Raw genomic sequence first — 23,083 nt, 5'->3', positions numbered from 1 at the left:
GTTATATGTCACTATATGACACAGTTATTTATTTATTTTTAAAATTTTTCTATTTTTTGTAGAGATGGGGTCTTGCCATGTTGCCCAGGCTGGTCTCAAACTCCTGGGCTCAAGTGATCCTCCCACCGTGGCCTCCCAAAGCACTAGGATTATAAGCGTGAGCCGCTGTGCCCAGCCTAAGATGCATTTTATTCACTTAAGAGAGCTAACCTGTTCAGATTATGATTTGACAAGTCATATCAATTCTAGTTTTGAGTGACTTTCAGAAGACAATCACACACCTCATCTATAAATCAGCATATGTCAGCAAAACTCAGGAGGGCAGATGAAAGCCATTCTCACACATGTCGTTCACATTATCAGCAGCAAGTGTGCAGTAGTGGGTGGAATTCCTTTTGCTTAGTTGTATGATGGTGATAGCTAATAAAAATGGCATTTAAAAATGAATGTCTAAAACTTGCGTTAACCCAGGAAATTACAGGCATCTTAGGAATAAAAAGACAAAAAGAGGCAAAGAACTATTCTTTAAAAGTGCAAGGAACAGAGAGAGGGCAAAGGAAAAGGTTTCTTCTGGAGGAAGGAGGAAAAAACAGCAACAACAACAAAAGAAAATGTTTCTTCTTTTTTTGGATGAGAATAATAGTAGCCTTTGAAGTTTAAAATTGATCTTTGTCAATGAGCCATTTGGAGGCCGGGCGTGGTGGCTCACGCGTGTAATTCCAGCACTTTGAGAGGCCGAGACGGGTGGATCACCTGAGGTCGGGAGTTCAAGACCAGCCTAACCAACATGGAGAAACCCCATCTCTACTAAAAATACAAAATTAGCCGGGCTTGGTGGCACATGTCTGTAATCTTAGCTACTTGGGAGGCTGAGGCAGGAGAATCACTTGATCCTGGGAGGCGGAGGTTGCAGTGAGCCGAGATCGTGCCATTGCACTCCAGCCTGGGCAACAAGAGTGAAACTCCATCTAAAAAAAAAAAAAAATGAGCCATTTGGAATTCAGGATCAGGCAAACTAGCTTGAGAGGTTGGGGTACTCACTTAGTGGAGAGACTTAACAAGTAATATTTACATGATGTAACTGCAGGCTGAAGTCAAGGATACCAAAGATATTGGCAAAAGTCAACTGGCTACCATCATAAAGATGTGCAAAGGTAGACTATGGAATCAGGCTGTGCTGTTTATTGCCCCTGTGGCCCTGAGCAAGATACTTAATCTCTCTGTGCCTCAGTTTCCTCCTTTGCAAATGGAGACAACAATGGTACCTACCTTATAATTATTGGGATGATTAAGTGGGAAAATGCATATAAAGTGCTTAACTGGGCTGGATGCGGTGGCTCACACCTGCAATCCCAGCACTTTGGGAGGCTGAGACAGGCGGATCCCTAGAGCCCAGGATTTTCCGACCAGCCTGGGCAACATAGGGAAACCCGACTCTACAAAAAGTATAGAAATTAGCTGGGCGGGGAGGTGTGTGCCTGTGGTCTCAGCTACTCAGGAGGCTGAGGTTGGGAGGATCACCTGAGCCTAGGAGGCGCAGGTTGCAGTGAGCTGAGATGGTGCCAGTGCACTCGGGCCTGGGTGACAGAGTGAGACTCTCTCTCAAAAAAAAAAAAAAAGTGCTTAACTGACTAATGTAGTGCCTAATAAATGGTAAGCCAGTGTGACCATTATTATGAAATTATCAGTATGCTCTGATTACAAAGATCAAGAGAGGTTGGGTGCGGTGGCTCATGCCTGTAATCCCAGCACTTTGGGAGGCTGAGGCGGGTGGATCACCTGAGGTCAGGAGTTTGAGACCAGCCTGGCCAATATGGCAAAACCCCATCTCTACTAAAAGTACAAAAAAATTAGCCGGGCATGGTGGTGTGTGCCTGTAATTCCAGCTACTCAGGAGGCTGAGGCAAGAGAATCGCTTGAACCCGGGAGGCCGAGGTTGCAGTGAGCCGAGATCGCACCACTGCACTCCAGCCTGGTCCCAGAGCGGGACTCTGTCTCAAAAAACAAAACAAAACACCATCGAGGGAGCAGAGTATAACAAGCTGAAGAAGAAAGCAGCATGGTGGTGCTGCGTCTTGAAAAAGCTCCTATAACCCTACAACCCTACAACCCTAGAATTTTCCACTAGGTACTTGGCTCTGGTTATAGTTCTCTCTCCATGGCAGTCTGTGATGGAAAAGACTTTCAAGGATTCAGAGAAGAGATTCAAAAAGGACTCAGAAAGGTGGAGGACTGAGAAGTGAAGTGGAGGAATGGGGCTGAGAGATGAGCACCAACTTGGCCCCCGGGTAAAGCCTGCGTGGTCAGCTTCTCCTGCTCGCAGGTATGGCCAGAACAGGAAGCAGACTGTGCATCAGCAAGGAGGAGCCAGGACTTGGTGATACCTGATGATCATTAAACCTACGGATTTATGCCGATGATAAAGACCATTGAACATTTATGGTGAGGCGCGGTGGCTCACACCTGTAATCCCAGCACTTTGGGAGGGCGAGGGGGGTGGATCACCTGAGGTCAGGAGTTCCAGACAAGCCTGGCCAACAGGGTGAAACCCTGTCTCTATTAAAAATATAGAAATTAGCCTGGCATGGTGGCGGGCTCCTGTAATCCCAGCTACTCAGGAGGCTGAGGCAAGTGAATCACTTGAACCCGGGAGGTAGGGGTTGCAGTGAGCTGAGATGGCACCACTGCACTCCAGCCTGGGCAACAGAGCAAAAACTTCGTCTCAAAAAACATAAATAGGCCAGGCACGGTGGCTCACGCCTGTAATCCCAGCACTTTGGGAGGCCAAGGGGGGGCAGATCACCTAAGGTCAGGAGTTCGAGACCAGTCTGGCCAACATGCTGAAACCCCATCTCTACTAAAAATACAAAAATTAGCCGGGCATGGTGGTAGGCCCCTGTAATCCCAGCTACTCTGGAGGCTGAGACAGGAGAATCGCTTGAACCCAGGAGGTGGAGGTTGCAGTGAGCAGAGATTGTGCCGCTGCACTCCAGCCTGGGCGACGGGGAGAGTCTGTCTCAAACACACATATACACACACACACACAGACACACACACACACACACAAACATAAAATAAGACCATTGAACATTAAAATGGCTTTAGGATATTTTTTAAAAGACTTTACATTTTTCATCTTTCTATCAAGGACTTTCCTGACCATCCTTTTTAAATATGCACCCTCCAAGTTTTCTATCCCCCTTCCTTACTTTGCTTTTCTTCTTAGTAATTAGCTCACTGTGACATATTCTACTACTAGAGTTTCATATTCATTGCTTGTCTTCCTAATACGTAGATATAAACTCAGGCAAGCAGGCTATTTTTGTTCTTGTTGTTCGCTGCTATCTCCCTAGCGCCTAGCCCAGTGCTCAATAAGTATTATAGCAAGTGTTCAGTAAATATTTGTTGAATGAAAGGATAAATTCTCATTTATCTTAGGGCATTTGTAATGCGGCAACCAGATGCCTTCAGGAGGCACCTCTGAAGATTCTGCATTGCTCAGATTATGCATAAGGAATAAAATATCATTAACAATTTGATTTTAAATTTTCTGTATCCTTTTAACTCATTGTGACAATAAACATATGACATTAGGATCCTCTGAGTGATGTGTGAGCTTCTATGACTTTATTCCATGTGAATTTGGGCCCTGCCAAAGCTTCTCAAATTTTTCAATTCAACAGTTGTTATTTAAAGAGGGGGTAGGGATGGAGGGGGAAAAAAACTCCAGAAAGTAAAAATCCAAAACAAGAGTGGCTAATAACAGCCACTATGTATTGAGCACTTAACTGTATTCCAAGCACGAGTCAGGTTTTTTTGTTTTTTTTTAATAGAACTCTTCCAAGTTAGATATTATACCTGTTTTGCAGTTGGGCAGATCAGGGCCTCATCCTTAGTAATAAGTGGAGCCGTGATTCGAATCTTGCTTTGTCTGAATCCAAATGTATACTTTCTCCAAAATTTCAGATTGCCTTTCAGTTTAAGCTTCAACCTGTTCCCTACAGAACAGTGAGGAGATCTGTTATTTTGAAAAGATGGCAAATTAACACTCGGTCTGCCCTGCCTTACAACTGAAATGTTTGCAACGCCCGCTGTGAGCAGATGTGCTGGGTTGCAGTTACCCTGTGATGTTTGTGCTCAAACTGAAGATTCCTATCAATGCAACGAGTAAGACGTGAGTTTGAGAAGAAGCAATGATGACCTTCTTCTTCACTCTTCACGCTGATCAGCTTCTACATCACTGTGCACGTCCTGTGCTTTGCAGTCATTCCCTAGGAGCTCGGGCCCTTGACCCAAAGATACTGCTCTTACTAACACTACATTTTAAACTCCTCCTCTGAACTCACTTTCAGAGCCTGCAGCACAATCTTTAAAAACTTTGCCAATGATGGCAAAATATTTTTCCTTTTAGAGTGGATTTGATTTTAGGAGACAGCCAGGAGCTACATCCAGTGAATAAGGTGGGTTAAAAAGCCATGTACTATTTTGAGTCAAAAACAAGTTGTGAACAGAATGCAGATACTGGTTTTGTTTTGTAGTTTATTAAACTCTCTCTCAAGGATATTGTAAAAAGGGTCTAAATGCACTTTGACTAATGTCTGTGGTGTTGCAAAAGTGCATCAGCTATCGAGGGACTGCTTTGAAGGGAAACGGTCATTTGACTACATTTGCTCTGCTCTGACAGACTGTTTAAGAAAAGTTATATCATTACTTTAGAGCCACAGCTTGAACTATCACTTCGGGTCCTATCATCTTCCGCAACAAGACCCTGTCTTCTTATGAATTATGGCTCTGCAATAAAAAGAACCAGGATATGAATGTTTGCTAGGTCAACACATTAATCCAGGGCAAACAAACCAGAATAAACACGGCAGTTGAGAATCCCGAGAACCGAATATTCACGGAAACAAAAAGCAATATGTTATGATACATTAGCATATTTAAAGAGAAAATAAATGATGAGAATAACAGCAGGGGAAATGATGTTTTTATGGTTATGGCAATAAGAGGGAAGCTAGAAGATGTTTCAAATGCTATTATCTGGTTAGGGAGGCTTTTTTTTTTTTATAATGAATTAAAATGCATAAAGAGGAAATCACCCATGAGATTTCGAGCCTGTGGCATTTTGAAGCTATTTCAATATTCAGAATTTAAAAAGTATTTTATATGAATGTATTTTCACACTAAAAGTTACATCAGAATTAAAATCATTCTCTTAACATTTTATAGTTCCCATCATGAAATCTCTCAATCAGAAAGAAAGGATATTTTGTTTTAATACGGTTGTTCATCATCCAGTGGGGAGCTGGGTGAGAATAATTGCAATATGACTAATGGCCTGGTTTTGAGATTCAAAGCCTTCAGACAAGGTTTTAGTACATATTATCTATCTTCACAACTCACTGAAATATTTTATTAGGTGGCATAAATGAGGGTCTGTGTAAACATTAAAAGCTACCCACTGAATCTAAATCATTTCAGTTAATATGCTAATAGCAAGGGGGAGGGAAAGGCATCTTACTAACCCAGCGTTGAAATAATTTAGTAGATGATTCATGTCTCAAGGTTTCTAAGATTTACTATTCATACAATTACAATTGTCATTAAGAGTTTTCGCTGGTGTAAATGGCACAACACCTTTGCAATGAGCAAACAGTACTTATGCATGAGTTCAGGGTACACAGGTAGTTGTCATATTATTTAAAAAACCTCAATAAAAGAGGTCTTTGTTCACAGGAGACTATTAAAGTAAAAGTAAGCTGTTCTTTTGCCGTATCAGAGAACATTTCTGATGAAGGTGGTTTTGAGAAAGTAACTCTTTGCTTTTGGAGGGGGCATGTTTAGGGCCAGGAAAATGGGCCTTGGGCCTTGGGGCGCTGGCTGCTCCTCCTTGCCCATGGTGGTTCAATTCTCTCTGTGGGGAGGCAGCAGGAGTGACAGCCAGGACAGATGAATGGGGTGAATTTTGGTTCTGGTTTTCATAGGCCATAGGGTCTTATGCAAATCATTTAACCAGTTGAAGTCTCTGTTTCCTTGGCTGTTAAAATAGGGTTTAAAGTGTTTACCATAAAGGGCAGCTGTGAGGCTGTGAGATGGGAGAATCAATCTATTGTTCAGAAAGTGGTTGTTCAGTACCTTGGATTTCTGAGTGGGCAAGGCTGGACCCTGAGCCCTGGGACCTCTGAAGTGAACACTGCAGGGCCATTTGGTGAGTGCTCCGGCCGTGTTAATACGACGTGCTATGGAGCCCTTGGGAGGGCACTCACTGGGCTTGCAGTGGAGGTGGGTGGTGGCTACAGATGGCTTCCTGGAAGATGGCTCAGAGGGGGGCTCCGATTCCCAGTTGGGAACTGTGGACCCATCGTTTCCTTCCTCCTGCCACTCTGAAGTCCCCAGGATTTCCCCCAACCCCATCCCAAGGACAGACTACACAGCATCAGAAGGGACACGCCCTAGGGCTTGGGTGCATGTGTGTCTGTAACTGTTTGCATGTATTTTCAGCATTTGTTTCCTCCCCTCACCACTACCCCTGTCGGTTAAAAGTCTGTTAAAAGAATGAGCGAGAGAGAGAGAGAGAGAGAGAGAGAGAGAGAGAGAGAGAGGAGCGAAGGGGCGGGGTGGGGGAGGAGGGGAGTGGGGAGAGAGAGAGTGAGAAAGAAACACCAAAAAGACACTTTCAAGGAAGGAAGAAAATTAGATGGCGACCCCCTGTCCCCTCCCCCTAAGAAAATCCTCTCTGAGATTAAACTGTGTGAAGATTAGAGGTGTGTAAGTCAGGAGCAGGAGGAAGCCCAATGCTGGACTGTACCAGATCATCTGAAACTGGCAATTCCAGGCACAGAAAACCAGTTCTTCAGAAGCAGAAGGGTGGTCAGCCAGGGGGTGAAAGGCACAGGGGTCTCGTAGCCAGGTGTGACAGTGCCCTTCCTAGTCCCTTCCAGGATGGGGTGGGACACACCCAGTCCATCCTGACTCTGGAGTACGTCTCCACTTTCGTACAGAAAATGGTACAAGGCCTGAGGCCTGGAGCTCGTTATAAATAATGCTGGTGGCATTTCTTGCTTTGTTTCCCAAAGGGCAGAGCCTCATCTCCCCTTCTACTTAGGAGATGGAGGGGGTCTGTCCACACAGGCAGCTGTCCTTGTCTGAATCCTCTGCTTTCTGAAGGGGAGACAGTGTCCCCCTTAAAGGACACTGGATCTCTTGTTGGAGGGGCAACCAGTTTTGAACTCTTTGCCTCTTTAAATGTTTTAGAAACTTGGATGAGGCAAATTTTTTATCCTGAATTTTCTGAAGAATATCTGAAGTCATTTTTCTTTATTATTGTTATTATTTAGGCTGAAGTCTCACTCTGTTGCCCAGGCTGGAGTGCAGTGGTATGATCTCGGCTCACTACAACCTCTGCCTACTGGGTTCAAGCAATTATCCTGCCTCAGCCTCTCGAGTAGCTGGGGTTACAGGCATGAGCTACTGTGCCCAGCTAATTTTTGTATTTTTAGTAGAGACGGGGTTTCACCATGTTGGTCAGGCTGGTCTCGAACTCCTGACCTCAAGTGATCCGCCCTCCTCGGCCTCCCAAAGTTTTGGGATTATAGGCGTGAGCCACAGCACTCGGCCCATTATTATTGTTATTATTATTATTATTTTAGAGACTGGGTCTCGCTATGTGGCTCAGGCTGGTCTTGGACTCCTGGGCTCAAACAATTCGCCTGCCTCAGCCTCCCAAAGTGTGGGGATTGTAGGCGTGAGCCACTGCGCCCGGCCCATGAAGTCATTTTTCATCTCTGGATAAAACTGGAACATCAAAGTGGTGTTGTGGGGTGGCACACTCTTATTAATCTCCTGCTGCACTCTCCCTGCCGCACACCCTGGAGTTACTTTCAGTAAACTCTTCGGTAAGATACAATCAGCATACATGGAGGAACAGTGTAAGGAACCACCTCACAGACTTGTGGCTGACTGAGTGGAGTCTAAACATGGTGTTTCACTTCAGCCGTGTTGTCTTCTCTATAGGAATCCAGGGGGCAAAGCTTCTCTTTAATCTCCCCACTGGGGAGCCAGGAAGACCTCATGATTCTGAGCTATGTGTTTATGCTCCTCCCGCGGGCAATGAGTTTTCTGTGTGGTGTTATTTCCTGCTTCATACCAGTTGCTGAAGAGCATAGAATCACGTGGCATACATTCTCTGTAATTAACTTCACCCCCAGTTTTAGTGTCATTTTTGTCTTCACTTCTCTTGGCCTCATTTTCAAATTTCTTGTTTTTAATTGTTTCATTTTGCTAAGGTGTAAGTATTTTTGCAAGATGTTCTAAATCCTTTGATGAACAAAACCAGAAGTAAATAAAGAAAATATCCACAAGCTTATGTTCTGCTCAGCTGATAACATCACCATGGTGATCTGGCTTTCCACAGAGGATTTTCCCTTTCTTTCCTTTCTTTCCTTTCTTTCTTTCCTTTTCTTTCTTTCTTTCTTTCTTTTCTTTCTTTCTTTCCTTCCTTCCTTCCTTCCTTCCTTCCTTCCTTCCTCCCCTCCCCTCCCCTCCCCTTCCCTTCCCTTCCTTTTCCTTCCTTTCCCTCCTTCTGTCTGTCCCTCTCTCTCTCTCTTTTTTGAGACAGGGTCTTGCTGTGTCCCCAGGCTGGAGTATGGTGGTGAATCACAGCTCACTGCAACCTCAGCCTCATGGATTCAAGCAATCCTCCTGCCTCAGACTCCTGAGTAGCTGGGACTACAGGTGTGGTTGCCCAGCTAATTTTTGTAGAGATGGGATCTCACTATGTTGCCCAGGCTGGTCTCGAACTCCTAGGTTCAAGCAATGCTCCTGCCTCGGCCTCCCAAAGTGCTGGCATTACAGGTGTGAGCCACCACCACTGCACCTGGCTTCCCACAGAGGATTTTCTAGGAGATAATGTGCTCTTCAGAAGGCTCGAGGATCTCAGCTGGCAGATTGAGTTCTTACTGTGCATTAACAAATTGACACTTGGGTTCATTTGAAAGTCTTGTGAACTTGGTAATTGGGTGTCTATTGATAAGAATGCTCACCCTGTACCATTGATTCCCTCTACAACTATGCTGCAAGCACAGTCATCTGCTTTCACTTCTTTGAACATGCCAACCTCTTTCCCACCTCAGGGCCTTTGCATGTACTATTTGCCTCTACATGGAATGTTCTTTCCTCCTTCTCATCCATTAGAGTGGCAGCAGTATTAGAATAATCAGAGGGGTTTAAAATAATATTGATGTCCGGTCCCAACCCAGCTCAATTAAACTCAAATCTTTGAGTGTGGGGCTGATGCACTGATAAAATAAAAGGCATGGAGTTGACTTTATCCTTACGGTTGGCAGGTATTTTGACCAAGCTATCACCATGAGCAGTAGCATCAACAGTTATTCAGGGATTTGGGGCACAGGGGGTTGTGACCACATCACAAAAGTTCAATTTGTTGGGTTAGGTGTTTAGCCATAACCTAAGTAGTTGCAGATGGTCTCTACACCTGGATTGCCCATTAGGACAAAACAAGTAAACTTGTGCTTTTAGGCAAATAATGAAACTCTGAGGAGTCTGAAAAAACAACTCATCGCCAGGTACCTCCCAGCCCAGGTGCTCGCCCATACAGGGGTGAACGCACGGCGGGGGCTGCTTGAACTCTCACTAAGCCTGCGTCTGTTCTTTGCAAAATATTATTTGATAGTTTTTAATGCAGCAAAGCAAAGCAGACAATCCACCTCCTGTTTTCCCCAAGCTGATGGGGGGAAGGTTCTAAGGTGTTGTTTCCTAAGCTCAAATTAAACAAGATTGGTCAGTGGCATGGACTTTTTTTTTTTTTTTTTTTTTTTGGTAATTTTACTTCCATGAGGAATCATTTGGACTCTTCAGTCTTCTTTTCTTCAGTTTTATGTAGGGCTTTGCTGGAGGAAAACGGGGCTAAGGGGGACAGAAACACAGTCTCGGAGTGGGGTGGGGGATAAATTAAACGCAAACCCAGCAGTGCAGCAAAGGCCTTATTCTGCCTCTGATCTGGGGAAGTTTCATATTCTAATGGAGAGAAACGCACGTGCACACACACCCCCCTAAACCCACACAAATGAAACCCCCTCTGCAGAGAAGCCGGCTACAGGAAACTGACTTAGGCACAGGAACTTGCTAATCTCTTTTGTCACATTCGGATTGCTCCTGCTGCCTCACACACACTCAACCCAGCCATCTTGGGGTGGACTCCCTGCCAGCCCAACTGTTGTATTTTCAGTTCTCCCAGTGTGAATCAGTTAATATTCTCGGGAACGAGGGAGAGGTTGATCCTAGGAGGAAATCAATCACAGTGAAAAGGCTTGGGCCGCTTTTGTTTTCACCTCCTTTTGCTGAACAAATTTGATTTCCGGAGTCAGTCATTTTACTGTCAAGAAATTTCTTCGGCATTCTGCAACAGGTGAGGATTTTGCTTCCTTAAAAGTATTTCTTTGGTGTCAAAAGAAATTTTTCTAATTTTATTTAGCTTTTACTCTAGGCCAAACATCGTAATGACTCTATCTACCTGCTGTAAGGTGTAGAACCAATTTATAGGGGGATGGGGGTTGGGGCGGGGGGAGTGTTGCTTTGATATTCACTGCCCCTCACCACAGTCCTAACAAGATTTTTGAAACATGAAAAGTTACAATAGTTGGCTTTTTGGTTTTCCAGATATTCTAGAGAATGCGTATGCTTGTGACTGTGACTGAGCTCAACTGTATGGGTAGTTTAAATCTACCCAAGGTTTGATGAAGTAAATCTAAAGATTCTCTAAGTTGTGCAAATATGAATTTTAAAGTTGTCTAGTTCAGAAAAGAAACAGAACCGAAGTCTAAATGACGTAGATTTCAATCTGGAATTTCTAGCATGTGTTTTTCACCTATTGCCAATGTTAATGCCCATTTCCCAAAAGTGCTCTATGATGTATAACATGTATTTTTTAATTAAATTTAATTTTTCTTCTGAGGTGGTTTGATTTGGAGATACGCTACAAGGTACCAGTCAGTAGCCTGAGTTGTAACTAAACAAAGTTTGGGAAATCACCGGTTTTAGGTGCTTTACTAAATGAAAGTTGCCATTGACGTATTCAAGCAGGCATCAAGTAGTTGGTGATCCCTTACTGGTTCTAAGCTGGTGCTGTGGAGGATATAAGATAAATATTTTAAAAATCTCTACCTCGAAGGACCCTACAATCTGGTAGTCGTGATAAGAAGTAAAATTTAGGAAGCAATGCAAGATGAGAATTCAGTGATGAGCGGGGCAGCACAGGCTTGAAGAGTTCTGCGAATTCCATGGAGGGGGCCTGGGGGCAAACTGGAGTTGTCGGGAAGATCTGGGCTTTGGAAGGATGCGAAGTGTCAGTAGAAGGAGGAGAAGGTGATTTTAGACTGGGAGGACCTTGTGGGCAAAGGCACAAAGGCGAGACTGACCTGGAGATGATAAAGCCAGTTGAAGAGACACTGGAGAAGAGAAGACAGTTTGTTTTACACATTGCAGGAAATCAGATTAGACAGTTAGGGTGTGGACACAAAAGCGAGGACCTTGCAGGCACTGGAGAGAAGTGACCCCATTCAATAGTCACCAGTCTCCTTCTGCCCTGCGGCTGCACCTCCTCGGCTGTCACGGCACTAGCAGAATTCCACGTGAGAGGGAGCTTGTCGAGCGTGGCCTCTTCCCATTTGGGGCTGCTTTCTGCATCCCTACGCCTGGCTGTGGGCCTCCATTTGCCCTCTACTGTCTTCCCTTAGGACATCATTTATGCAGAGAAAGGTTCGTGTGGCTCGGGGTACCAGTAAGACCTCCACCTCTGGTTTCTACATTTTAAGGGGGCCCTTCAGTTATCCAGGAATTAAAGTGGCCTTCCTCTTGGGAGGACGAGTTGGTTATGAATGATAAGCCAGTCTCTATTCCTCAAAAGCCAGTCCCCAAATCCCATGAAATATGTGCTACTTTCTTTGCACGTCTAAATGAGACGGCACGGGTATGCTTCTGTTCTTTTTCCGGACGTTGGTTAGAGAGTCAGTAGATCATAATAATTCAGACACTTTTTTTCTGGACCATAAAATATCTGAACCCATATAATAACAAACATACAGCACGGTGAATAAGAACTCAACTTTTGAGCCAGATTGCTTTGCGTCGAATCCCCATTCTATCTATTATTTCTGGGCTGTGGGAACCTCACAGAAGTTACTTTTCAATGCTCAGATTAAAAAAAGAAAATCACAAAATAGCTCTAATAACAGTAATAATAACTGAAAATACCTACCTCAGAGGGTGGTTGTAGAGATCAAATGAGATAAAAAATACGTAAAGCATGTAGCCTAGTGCCTGATTAAAAAAAATCTCTCAATAGATGCAACTCTTATGATTCTTATTAAGGACTTGGCTATTGCCACAAATGAAGGTGTTATGAGCCCTGGCTTAAGCGCAAGAAGCCTGCAGAGCTAACTCTCCTAATCCCAACATTCCTTTTCAGGGAAAGTGGGGTGACAGGAGGAAGCTGGGAATTAATGTTTTTTTGAGCACCAAATATGGACAAGGCACAGGGGTTGGGTGTTTTTCTAGTGAGAATACATATGAAGGAAGGAAAACAAGCTTGGAAACTGCTATTTGAAGCCATTTGGTAACAGTTTCTCTAGCTTATGAAAGAGGTCCTCTGAGTATCCGCTGCATTACTTGTGGGCCTCCTTGGTGGACGTCGCTTTCTGAATGCTTGGGGTGGAATTCTAGAGGTGCTTTTCATAGAGGCCGAGAACATGACCTTTCTTCCTTGCCCAGTTTAAATTATTTTATCTTACGATGTGTTAATTTTAGTGCTAGCAAGGCACAGTTAAAATTCCATTTCTACTTAGGAGTGGGGATCATTGCGGCAGTGAGTGCTTATTTGGGTTTGGGATGCTTGGATCTGGGTGAAAGCCAAGATTAAAAAGCATCCTGCTTCCCCATTCCACTCTCTAGGTTATAAATTTTTTTTGGATTAAAAGCCTCCTTTAAAAAAAATGCAAATCCACCCAGCGTGTTAATTGTGCAGGGGATTCCTAATTATGTGTGCAGATGACTTGAGTCAAACCGTGATAGTGTTCCTTCTAGAGTCCCACCGGTGTCCTCAAGGGAGGAGACTCTGGAGCTTTGTGTATGAAAAGGGATGGGCACAAGTCAGGATGGGGTGCACAGGTGGAGGCTGGGAGGCAGCATGACAGTGTAGGGGGCTGGGGTGGGCAGTGAGAGCAAGGAGTGTGTCAGAGATGGAAAGGATGACCCCAGGGGGGTGGAAGGGTAGCAGAAACTTAGGGCTCCTCTGTGGCTCTTTAGCCATTTGACTCTAGCAACTGCTTGAATGCCCTGAACAACCTTTTGATGACTTGCACGAGAAGTTGTCATACGATTCCCCGGATGTGGACAGTTGTTCAGAGACCGTGATGATGTGTCTGGTGTCTCAGTGTGGAATAGTGGTTTCTAAACCTGGCTGGACAGCAAAACCACTTAGGGAGCTTTTAAGAAATTGAAATTCCATGTCTCATACCCCAGCCCTCACATGAGGTCCAGGAATCTGTGTAATTAAAAAATACAAGCCCCAAAACAACTTGGAAAGTGGTCGTTTTACAGGTGGGGATTTAGGAACGAAGAATGTAGAACTCTTCTACCAGGGCCCCAGAAGCCATAAGTTGAATAAGTGCTGAAATGAGGCAAAGTGATCTACTCTCTATTGTGATTAATATCTTCACACAGAAAGTATTTTCCTTTGTTTTGAGTTTATTCCTTGGGATGAGTTATTGGGAGTGGGGTGACTGGGTCAAGGATGTGAGGATGTTTAGCTCAGTAATACCTACATTTTAACATGCAAACATAGGGTGCCACTAATTTAAAAACCAAAGTGTTGTATACACGTAGGAGCTATATATTATTCCGGGGCAGCCCAAAGAGGGGATGTTGCTTTCAAACGAAAGTGCCAAATCACATTCTTTTCTGGTAAAATAGAATACTAATGAATTGCTTTTGGAAGAAATTTCCAGAGCATTACTGAATGTTCAAGTGCTTCTTACAGCATAAGTTGAACCTTTCTTATCTCTTCGCTCAGTTTCTTGTAAAACTGAAGTCACAGTGACCTCTTCCCCATTTCGTAGAAAAGGAACCCAAGGAAGAGAGTGGTTAAGAAACAGAAGATACGGTTCTCATCACATTTGCCTGAGAACTACATATAGTCATCCATTCAGTGCCTCGTTAAGTAAATAAACGATTGAATCATTTGTATACATGACCTCATGGAAAAAAGCACCATAAAATGAATGCTTGAGGGTGGGTAGACAGAATTATTCAACCCAGACAGGCATTAGATGTTCACTCTATCCTTTTTTTTTTTTTTTTTGCATTAGGTTTTATTCATTATTTGCATCATCTATGGACCTAAAAGCATGCTCATTGTCACACAGATGGGAACAGGGTGAATTTTCAATGATTTCAATAAAAAAAAAAAAACAGATGTGCTCTTGCGAAATATCAAGGGAGATGTTTACGGTGGTGTTCTAGAACAGGCTTGCTAGCAAGTGCTGATTGTTAATGGTTTCAGAAATTTTCCAAGTCAGCGAAGTTACTGACTTCTCTTTATCTGTGTGATGGAAATGCTATATAATATTGTGCTATCTGAGCATCTCTTTTCAATTTTGCATTCAGCGATGTCATGTTGGTGGCTTGAAATTGGCTATGGTAAAAGTACATTGTGAAAATCAGCAAACACAATAAATCAGGCTCCCCACCTTTTTTTTGGGGGGGCGGGGGGCGAGCATGTTGTTAGACATTTACTAGCATACTACTGAGGAACTGTGTAAAATACAAATATGGCAATTTGACGATATGTACCAAGAGCCATTAAAGTGTTCATACACTTTGATCCATTCATTCCACCCCTGGAAATTTATTCTGAATAAATAATTCAAAGAAAAAAGAAATAATATGCATGAACATATTCACTGTAGTATCATTTATAGCAGCAAAATTGGAAAATAACCTAAACACTAAGCAATAGGAGTTCTGGCAACATTAACTCCATGAATTTTTTTTTTTTAAGACAGTGTCTTGTTTTGTCACCCAGGCTGGAGTGCAGTGATGTAATCACAGCTCACTGCAGCCTTGACCTCCTGTGCTCATTTGATCCTCCTGCCTTAGCCTCCCAAGTAGCTGGGACCACAGGCGTGTGCCACCACACTTGGCTAACTTTTTTTTTTTTTGTAGAGATGGGGTCTCACTTTGTTGCCCAGGCTGGTCTCCAACTCCTGGGATCAAGTGATCCTCCTGCCTTGGCCTCCCAAAGTGCTAGGATTACAGGCACATCACTGCGCACAGCCTATGGGTTGCTTTAAAGTCATTAAAAATCATAGTTATGATGGTTATGAAAATATATTTGATATGACGTTATGTTAGAAAATCAGAATTAAAAATTTTAATTACATTCTGATTTTGTTATGAATAAGAATTAAATGTGAGCCGTAAAAAAATGACAGCATTTGGTATGTTAGAATGGTGAAATAGTAGAATTTGTTTTTATTTCGTTTATTGTAGTCGTGGTGTGTGTGCATTTAAGAAATTTGGAGAACACCTGTTAATAAATGATCTTGAGTAGTTTTAACATTTAGGAGGAAGGCCATGAGTTTTGTGAACCACATGGGGCTTTACCTTTAGCCGATAGATGTTACTGTGAATCCCTGGGCAGGGTATTGTAAAGGGAGTCTGGAGCTAGGCAGTGTGAGCTGTGGATGCTAAAGGGGTTTCTTTAGAGAAGCTTAAGGAGGAGGAAGAAGTAAGTAACTGTGTCCTGAGGACCTGCTAAAGTAGACTTCAAGGACTGAGAAATAGCCCAGAGAAAAGCTACCATCAAAGGCCAGAGGGACAGGGGAGAGAAGGTTTCTTAGGAAGAGACAAGAAGACGCTGATCTCAGAGGTGAACAAGATGGATAAGAAAATAACTCCATTTTGACCCCAAAAAAATAGGGGCTGAAACCAGAAAGGAAATGATTTTTGTAGAGCAATGGTTCTCAAGTTTATTTATTTATTTTTAGTTTTATTTTTTATTTTTTGAGATGGAGTCTCGCTCTGTTGCCCAGGCTGGAGTGCAGTGGCGTGATCTCGGCTCACTGCAAGCTCCGCTTCCCAGGTTCACACCATTCTCCTGCCTCAGCCTCCGGAGTAGCTGGGAATACAGGTGCCCGCCACCACGCCCGGCTAATTTTTTGGTATTTTTAGTTGAGACGGAGTTTCACCGTGTTAGCCAGGATGGTCTCGATCTCCTGACCTCATGATCCACCCGCCTCGGCCTCCCAAAGTGCTGGGATTACAGGCGTGAGCCACCGCGCCCGGCCAGTTCTCAAGTTTTAGTGTGTTTAAGAATCACCTGGATGAGGGGGGGAAGAGTTAACTAATTTAGTATCCAGGTTCCATCTCCATGCATTCTGATACAGTTGGTCTGGAGGTTGGCAGGAATATGCATTCTTAACAAATCCTCCCACCCTATGAAGACTCCGATGTGAATTGGCTGCAGATTACACTTTGAGAAACACTAGTGGAATAAAGGCAATAGTTTGGTTTTGTCCAGGGAAGGTATATCTGTGAGTGTGTGTGTGTGTGTGTGTGAGAGAGAGTGTGTGTGTGTGTTGAGGGTGAAGCTGTTACTTAAAGGCTCAGAATTGAAGGACTTAAAATGTAAAAGGGGAATGAAAACAGAGAAAGCCCAGAGGGACAAGTTATTTATTTGTTATAGAAACAAACAGCAAAAACCAGGAAGCTATACTTATGATATTCCTTAAAGGAATATAGTTTGTGGCACAAAATTCTCTTCCACAGTTAAACAATTTTGTCCAGCATTTGAATCAATTAAAAGTAGCTGTGACTAGGGGAACTATGAGCACAGAGAAAGATGGTCATGGGGAGAGGCTAGGACCCATAAACATTCTATTTCAGGCCATCGAGAGGTGGTTATTAAACCCGTGGTAGAATATGGGAGTGCCATCGACAGAAAACACTCTAGACCTTACTGTATGATAACATTATGTTAAAGAAGAAAAGAAAGTATATTTTTTGATGAAATGTAGTATTTTATATACAGAACTCAGCAGTCAAAATAGTAATAACAATTAGACTTATGCCACAACAACATTATATCACAAAATAAACATATGAAAGTGAATGACATCGCAGTAGCCATGGTTCTGAGATTATCTGCTTCACCCGGCTTTGGAAGTTTAGTGATTGTAATAGCTTTCAAATAGCCTTCAATGTCTCGTGCTGTTCTTACAGTGGAGATGATTCTTTTACTTTAATCACATTCCCCATCATCAGGGCCTCTAATCTCTTGAGACATGATGTGGTAAACCAAGGATAAGTTAACAACCCATCTTAACATTGGAGGCGCAACTCACAGGGTCTGTTGGATGTGCGAGGGTCTAACGCCTGAAATCAGACCTCTTTCTTTTTTTTTTTTTTTTTTTTTTTTTTTTGAGACGGAGTCTTGCTCTGTCGCCCATGCTGGAGTGCAGTGGCGCAATCTCGGCTCACTGCAAGCTCCGCCTCCCGGGTTCACGCCATTCTCCTGCCTCAGCCTCTCCGAGCAGCTGGGACTACAGGCGCCCGCCACCACGCCCCGCTAATTTTTTTTTTGTATTTTTAGTAGAGACGGGGTTTCACCGTGGTCTCGATCTCCTGACCTCGTGATCTGCCCGCCTCGGCCTCCCAAAGTGCTGGGATTACAAGCGTGAGCCACCACGCCCAGCCTTGAAATCAGACCTCTTTCTACAAGCACGCGCTGACTATTCTATTCCCCCCCTAAGAGGGTTTTTCATGGACTGATTGGCTTATGCTTTGGAGCAATGTTTCTTAATCACTATTTTTGGTCACAGATTCGTTTGACAATGTGATGAGAGCCAAAGATTTTCTCATACAGGGACATGAACATTTGCTGCACAGTCCTAGGGGATATAAGGACCCTCTAAAACCCATTCATGGACTCTCAGGGATCCAGAGGCCTCATCTGAGGAGCTCTGGCCTCAGCAAAGGGAGCATTGCAGAGGAAGTTCTGGTTATTACTGACATCAGATTAAGCCCCTAAAGACAGAAATGCTGCTTCTCTAACTGATGGCCGAAATGAGGGTAAGATGGCGGATACATGTGTAGTTTTATAGCATCAGATCCTTAAAATGAGTAGCATGTGGGGCTAGAGTTGGTTCCCTTCAGATAACATATGATTAATGCTCTAAATCCTTAGTTCTGAATTCTCTCATGTGAAGCCAGGGTCGGTTCCCATTTGGGAAAGCAGTCTCTCAAGATGCCACTTTAATGTCTTATCAGCTCGTGATGCCTTGGGTGGCACAAGAAATGCAGGCAGGGCCGGGCGAGGTGGCTCACACCTGTAATCCCAGCACTTTGGGAGGCTGAGGCAGGCAGATTATCTGAGGTCAGGAGTTCGAAATCAGCCTGGCCAACATGGCAAAGCCCCATCTCTACTAAAAATACAAAATTAGCTGGGCGTGGTGGCGCATGCGCCTGTAATCCTAGCTACTCCGGAGGCTGAGACAGGAGAATCGCTTGAACCCAGGAGACAGAGGTTTCAGTGAGCCAAGATCGTGTCACTGCACTGCAGTCTGGGCAACAAAGTGAGACACAGTTTATAAGAAAAAGAAAAAGAAATGCAGGCAGGTTGTAAGCACTGATTGACCAACTCTAGAGTGTAGTGAGTAGCGTGGGGTCAGGTGATGCCCCTAAGCAACGCACTGGATATCCAGCCCAGCTGCTTTTAGGGTGAAAGGCATTAGCATTAGCCGGTGGGTAAAGTGCTCGCTTCGGAGGGTAAGATGTAGTTGTCTTATCTGAAGCTGAACATCTGGTTGGGCTTTGAGAACTTTGAAGATAGTTCTTTTCCTGTGTAGCCTTTTGATCACAGAAGCCCAGTTGGTCATCTTCCATTAGTGGGTATCTGACCTGCAATTTGGGGAACTGAGTGTTTTCAGCTGAAAGCTCAGGGCTTTGTTCATTTCCTGTCCTCCCAGACTGCGGTATCAGGCAGGGTATGGAGACTTAACCCCAAACCCGTCTGTTTAAATTAGCCAACCCTGCTGGAAGTGGTAAGATGAGGCCACATTCTCATGTCACGGTCATACAGTGGATTGACACTGGATGAGAAAGAGAAACACACTCCATCTTCATCCCTCCAGAGAAAAAGAATGTGAAATTGACTAAATACATGGTGAGTCAAGGTTCTCTTGGTGTGGGGTAGCATAAAAATTGGAAATCTGTCTTTGAGATAGAAAGGGAAAATCTATAACAAATATGTTCCTGTAATCAGCGTGCCTTAACTTCTATAACCATTTTAATTATTGCACATCCATGACTAGGTTTCTTGTAAGTTTCAATATCTATTTTAATAATAATACTGCACCATACACAAATACACAGCCCTCAAAACACAAATATTCCATATACACCAAAGGCTGGTAGCAAAGTCTCTACTCCTCTTACCTCCTGGAGATTATTTTCCCCTGCCAGGTCATTATGTCTAGCAACCTAGTTGCCCATGCAGAGAATGGACTGGCACACATCTCTTCCTTGGCTCTTTTCCTTTCTTTCAGGCAGGACCCCTACTTTTAATTTGTCTTCCCTCCAGGTCCAGCTGTCGCCTTCTTGAGAGCCTCTAAATATACAACCCTTACTATGAACCTTTTTCTCCCTTTCTTGCATTTTTTTTTCTCAGTTGCCACAAAAAATTCTTCTGGTCTTTGTTCCAGTTTTGAGCTGAAAATGATCCCAACTGTGGTTGAGAAGCATAAGAATGCCTGTAATTATTCCTTCTAACAAGGAAAAGGAAACTCAATGTATTTAGAGTCAAATTTAAATGATGTAAAATCAACTACAAAAACCTTTAAGGGGCCTAAAAGTCCCCTTTGGTATACTTTTTCTTGATAAAACCTGATTTTCCTCAAGCTCTACTCTTTGGGCAGTAACTTGCTGAAATTTATATCAATAATAGTCTTTCTCTGTCTTCTTCATGTGATAAGGAAGTAGGAGAGAGGGTTGGAGGCACATACAGGAAATAGGAGGGGAAAAGCCAGAAAAACCCTTACTTATTGACAATACCACAATTTCCTATATGTGCCAAAACAATATTGTCACTATATTCCTAAACACAGAATATCTGGCAATATCAGAGAAATATCTATAATAATATCTACTTTAAAAATATAATAGTAATGGATATTTGTTGTAGCAAATATGGCATATGCCTTTTAGGTTAAATATACTTGTATACATCTTATTTGTAAGTGTTTATGTATTAAAATTGCCATCAGGCTGGGCGCGGTGGTTCATGCCTGTAATCCCAGCACTTCGGGAGGCTGAGGCAGGCGGATCATGAGGTCAGGAGTTCAAGATCAGCCTGGCCAAGATGGTGAAACCCCGTCTCTTCTAAAACTACAAAAATTAGCCAGGCGTGGTGGCAGGAACCTGTAATCCCAGCTACTCGGGAGGCCGAGGCAGGGAATTGCTTGAACCTGGGAGGGAGAGGTTGCAGTGAGCAGAGATCGCGCCACTGCACTCCGGCCCGGACAACAGACTGAGACTCCGTCTCAAAAAAAAAAAAAAAAAAAAGTCATCATCCCAGTGTTTTCCCTCCACGATGTGCAAAATCTATAGAAAGAAGCATAAACATTGCTTCCTAATGTGATAGAAATACAGCTAATAATTGTAGGATCATTTGAATTAACAAAAGGCAACTATGAGTATTTTTTCTGAGTCCTATAGCTATCTTTTCTTTTTTGTTCATCCTCTACATTTCAGGAAAAGCAACTGAAATGTAGATTGTGGCAGTGTTTTCTATTACATTCTAGAGCTATGAAAACACATGGATGGTTTTCAGGCTGCAGCAGGAGGGTTCTACGTAAAACGTCGGTCCAGAGTTCAAACCCCAAACTAATAGTTTTGGATTTCCCCAAGTACTACCCACTTAGTATGTCACCAGGAAAGACCCATCACACACATATATGGAAGGAAAAATTAAAGTTTCTCCTCCAGCAGGGGCTAGATGCTTGTGGTTTCTGTTTAAAAACTAGATGGTGGCCGGGCACTGTGGCTCGCGCCTGTAATCCCAGCACTTTGGGAGGCCGAGGCGAGTGGATTACCTGAGGTCAGGAGCTCGAGATCAGCCTGGCCAACATGGTGAAACCTGGTCTCTACTAAAAATACAAAAATTAGCTGGGGTGGTTGCTCACACCTGTAATCCCAGCTACGTGGGAGGCTGAGGCACAGAATTGCTTGAACCCAGGAGGCTGAGGCTGCAGTGAGCTGAGATCATGCCACTGCACTCCAGCCTGGGCAACAGAGTGAGACCTGGTCTCAAAAAATAAATAAATAAATAAATAAATAATAATAATAAAAAACTAGATGGTACAATTGTGTTAAAAAAAAAATCACCAGCATTTTCAGCCTACGTTTATATCTACTTTTTTTTGGACCTGTGACCAACCAACCTTATAAAGTTATATTATCTTCCAGCTTCCTCTGATTTACTTGTCCTTTCTTTGGGGGACTAAATGATTGTACTCTTTGTATTTCCCTACAATCACTTGAGCTATTTGGAATTTAAATGTTAGTGCTCCTTCCTTTATAAATTTGGTCGTGATTGGTTTTATTTCTCAACAGGTACGTAGCTCATTATTTTATCCATTAATTACAGTTACTTTTTGTTTCCTTTGCCAATTTTGGGAGTGCTTAACAACTCTTAAGAACTGTTTCATTAACAAACTAGTAACCAATGTAAAATGCAGAATAAATAACAAGTTCAGTTGCCTTTATAGTCTTTAAGGTTTGCTTAGAAACTTTTAAATTATAATCAAGTTTTTTCTTTTCCTACAAAATATTGGCCAAAGTGCAATTTATAAACAATGTCATCAGCCAGTCTGGAAAACGAGCTAAATATTCCTTCTTCTCTCCACTTAATATGCTCTGTTCTCAATTATTATTTTGAATTGTTTTAGGAGGCTTTCAAAAGGCCTCTTTTTAGAAAAATTGTGAGTTTTGGGCAGCAACATGAATGATCAGCTTTAAATTGTTGATAGTCTTTGACCACGTTTAAGAATTATTCCTAAGAAAACAATGCAAGGTGTTTTATTATAAAAGCAAGGCTTCCCAACACAATAGTGTCTGCTAATAATAGAGAAACCAAGAAACAACTTAAAATGCCCAACAGAAATGTATGAGGTGATAAAGGTGACAAAGTGAGACCCTGTCTCAAAAAAAAATATATATATATAATATTTGTATTTATAATATAAAAAGGCCTATATATGTATTCTTATACATGAATTTAGAATATGGAGGTAAATAAATATGTTAGAAATTATCTAGTGTGTGATAAGATTACATGATTTAAAATGTTTTTCATTTTTTCCTGTCTTTTCTATAAGTAGCATATATTGTTTGTATATAAAAAAGGCCAATAATCCTTATTAAAAGAATGTCAGTTTTTGGTGTGAGGTTAATAACGAAATTATTTAAAATGATTCTGACATGAGAGTTTTTTTCGACATTTTGAAAGAAACCTAATGCTTTGAAAGCCGTAAGTGTATAATTAAATTGTATCTAATAAAATTTAGAGGCTCTTTAGATTTAGAGGGATTTTGAGTTTCTCAAAGCATAGAAAATGACTTTTAGTGAGAGATGTTGGAATTATCAATTAAGTTTGTGAGTGGTTTCTGTTTTTAAAATATGAGATAATTAGCATTAGCTAGTATCAGACTTTAAGCAAAATATAAAATATTCAAGTGATGAATACAGATGATTATTTCTACATTTTAACCTGTAAAAGGTTCCCAAAGAGATTTTTTTTTCTTTTTTCTTTTAGTGAGACAGGATCTCACTCTGTTGCCCAGGCTAGAGTGCAGTGGCATGATCATGGCTCACTGCAACCTCCACCTCCTGGGCTCAGGTGATTCTCCCACCTCAGCCTCCTGAGGAGCTGGGACTACAGGAATGCACCACCATGCCGGCTAAGTTTTGTATTTTTTTGTAGAGATGGGGTTTCATCATGTTGCCCAGACTG

The 23,083-nt window shown here is 42.7% G+C and overlaps 1 protein-coding gene across 11 annotated transcripts in view; it reads left to right on the top strand.

Moving 5' to 3' along the window:
- Nucleotides 1-4,204: 4,204 nt before the first annotated feature.
- RHOH (ras homolog family member H) overlaps nucleotides 4,205-23,083 on the top strand; it is a 56,443-nt gene continuing 37,564 nt past the window's right edge. For 4 of the 11 annotated variants that reach the window (XM_012499639.2, XM_004091643.3, XM_004091645.3 and 1 more), the window contains exon 1: nucleotides 10,032-10,426. The gene's annotated coding sequence lies outside the window, so the exon portion shown is untranslated. Of the gene's footprint in view, nucleotides 4,461-6,047; nucleotides 6,209-6,746; nucleotides 6,911-10,031; nucleotides 10,427-23,083 lie in introns of those variants that run through there. The other 7 variants (XM_003258608.3, XM_003258607.3, XM_004091644.3 and 4 more) reach the window with 7 other exon arrangements.

The sequence above is a fragment of the Nomascus leucogenys genome, chromosome 20 (assembly GCF_006542625.1).
Source record: "Nomascus leucogenys isolate Asia chromosome 20, Asia_NLE_v1, whole genome shotgun sequence".
NCBI lineage: Eukaryota > Metazoa > Chordata > Mammalia > Primates > Hylobatidae > Nomascus > Nomascus leucogenys.
Note: the sequence above shows the minus strand (reverse complement) of the source record. Positions and strands in the feature narration are given on the sequence as shown.